Source organism: Salvelinus sp. IW2-2015, linkage group LG13 (assembly GCF_002910315.2).
Source record: "Salvelinus sp. IW2-2015 linkage group LG13, ASM291031v2, whole genome shotgun sequence".
Taxonomy (NCBI): Eukaryota; Metazoa; Chordata; class Actinopteri; order Salmoniformes; family Salmonidae; genus Salvelinus; species Salvelinus sp. IW2-2015.
This window is the reverse complement of record NC_036853.1, coordinates 25,298,743-25,301,513: the sequence shown is the minus strand read 5'-3', so window position 1 is coordinate 25,301,513 and position 2,771 is coordinate 25,298,743.

The window sequence follows — 2,771 nt, the reverse complement described above, 5'->3', positions numbered from 1 at the left end:
ATATTTTGWTTTTTTTTAACACTTTTTGGTTTACTACATGATTACGTGTTATTTCATAGTGTTGATGTCTTCACTATTGTTCTAGAATGTAGAAAAAAAGTAAAAATAAATGAAAACCCTTGAATAAGTAAGTGTCCAAACTTTCGACTGGTACTGCATATTTTTAAGTCACTGCAAAAAGGAGAGTGGACCAGAATGTACGCGCTCTCCCCACTTATTGTTTCTGTAGTGAGGATTCACCCTCTTAGAGAATTATATAGTAACTTATCTGCATATTTATTCATTTTATTTATTTCACCTTTAWTTAACCAGGTAGGCTAGTTGAGAACAAGTTCTCATTTGCAACTGCGACCTGGCCAAGATAAAGCAAAGCAGTTCGACACATACAACACAGAGTTACACATGGAATAAACAAACATACAATCAACAATACAGTAGAAAAATCTATATACAGCATATGCAAATTAGGTAGGATAAGAGAGGTAAGGCAATACATAGGCCATGGTGGCAAAGTGTTTGTATTGAGGTGAGGGCTCAGTTCCACTAGTCTTAGACATTCTTTCTCCTCTGCTTTAGCATCTCTGTGTGCCTGCCCTGGTGTGTGCTTTTCGGCATCAATAATTTCAAGCTCTGTTTCGAACGCAGATTATGGTGTGGGGGGGTAAGAGCAGAGGTAGGTAGTTGGGTGAGTAGAGTAGACTCTTATGTGAGTGTTGGGTGGTAAATATAAGGTTGTGTGGTTTGTCTTTTATTATGTGTGTGTGTCTACGTCCTAGGTGTGTGTCCTGTACCTGTGTGTGTTAAATGGTTATATGGTTTTTGGACACCACTCTACTTTTATCCTCTACCTCTCTCTCGGGTTAAGTTTGAGGGTCTGGGTGTGCCACTGGCATCTTTATTAAGTACTTTAAATGGATCTGGGTCTGTCTGTTCTGTCTGTCTGTCTGTCTCTGTCTGTCTGTCTGCCATGTCATTCTCCATGGCCGCTGTAAAGTCAGTGTCTGAGTGGTAAGGTCAGGACCGTCCGTACACTCTCTTCACAATAGAGTTCTTTTAACCCCGCATCCATCCATCAGGCCAGTAGCCATTAGCTCAGTAGTAGAACCATTTAATGACATTACCGGGTCGTGGGTGGAGGAACTTACAATACATATCTCATCCGTGGTGCGCAGCTGGTTCTTAGTGGTCACTGCATCGCAGGGTCTATGCTGCGCACCAGAGTCTCTGGGTGTCGCGGCCCAGGCTGGGGCTGGGTTCGCTGTCCCTTATTTTGGTCCTTGTTTCTCTTCTTGCGTATGTTCCTTTTTTACTTATTTTTTTCTTTTCTTTATGTGTTTGTCATTATCTCTTTTTAGTTCGTTCCTGTTATAATTTTTTTTATTTCTTTTTTTTGTCTTATTTAATTTTTTTGTTATTTTTGTGCCTCTTTTCTATTATTCTCCTCTGGTTTTTTAGGATTTTCTATTTTTTTTTTTTTTTTTTTTTTCATGAATTTTTTTTTTCTTATTGGTTTTTTCCTGTTTTAAAAATGTGCTTTTATTTTTCATCTTATTTTATTAATGTGATTGATCTCGTTTTTTGGTATTTAATTTTTTTTTTTTTTATTTTGTTTTTTTTTCTCGTTTCTTTTTTTTTTTTGTTATTGTTATGTTTTTTTAGTTATCTTTTGACTGAGCCTAATCTATTTCTAATTGGTTCTTTGTTTTGTGATCCTCTATATCTTATTTCAATTCCTTTATTCTTTTCTATTTCTTTACCTGTCATACTAGCGTTTATCGTTATATATCGTTTTCTTGTGGGTTTGTTCACCTTTCTATATTTGTGTACGTTCTACTGTTATTAGTTAGTTAGTTATGGTGTTTTTTTCTGTAATTGTTTTTTTTGAGTAAGTTTTCTTTTTTGTTTATTTGCTGTCGGCTTACATTATGTTTTTTTTTATGTATTTATTCTTTTTATATGTGTTTTGTGTATTTTTTAGGTATTTTTTTTTCCTGTTTTGTTGTTGAGAGAGATGTGTCTGTTAGGACTGGTAAACTCTCCTTCCAGACTCACATTAAACATCTCCAATCCAAAACGGAAATCTAGAATCGGCTTCCTATTTTGCAACAAAGCAACCTTACCTTCATGCCTCCAAACATACCCTCTTTTAAACTGACCATCATAACCGAGTCAATCGCGACTTCGGCGATGTCATTTTACAAACAGCCTCCAACACTCTATTCAACAATTGGATGCAGTCTATCAACAGTGCCATCCGTTTTGTCACCAAAGCCCATGTACTACCCACCACTGCGCGACCGTGTATGATCTCGTTGGCTGGCCCTCGCTTCATAAGCTCTGCGCCAAACCCACTGGCTCCAGCTCATCTAACAAGCTCTGCTAGGTAAAGCTCCACCTTATCTCAGCTTACTGGTCCACCATAGCAGCGCCCACCACGTAGCACGCTTCCAGCAGGTATATCTCACTGGTCACCCAAAAAGCCAATTCTTCCTTTGGCCGCCTCTCTTCCAGTTCTCTGCTGCCAATGACTGGAACGAACTTCAAAAATCTCTGAAGCTGAGACTCTTACCTCCCTCACTAGCGACTTAAGCACAGCTCACAGATCATTTCACCTGTACATAGCTCATCTGTAATAGCCCATCCAATCTTCTCATCCCATACTGTATTTATTTATTTATCTTGCTCCTTTGCGACCCCAGTATCTCAACTATGCACATTCTCTTTCTGCACATCCTACCATTTCCAGTGTTTGAATTGCTATATTGTAATTG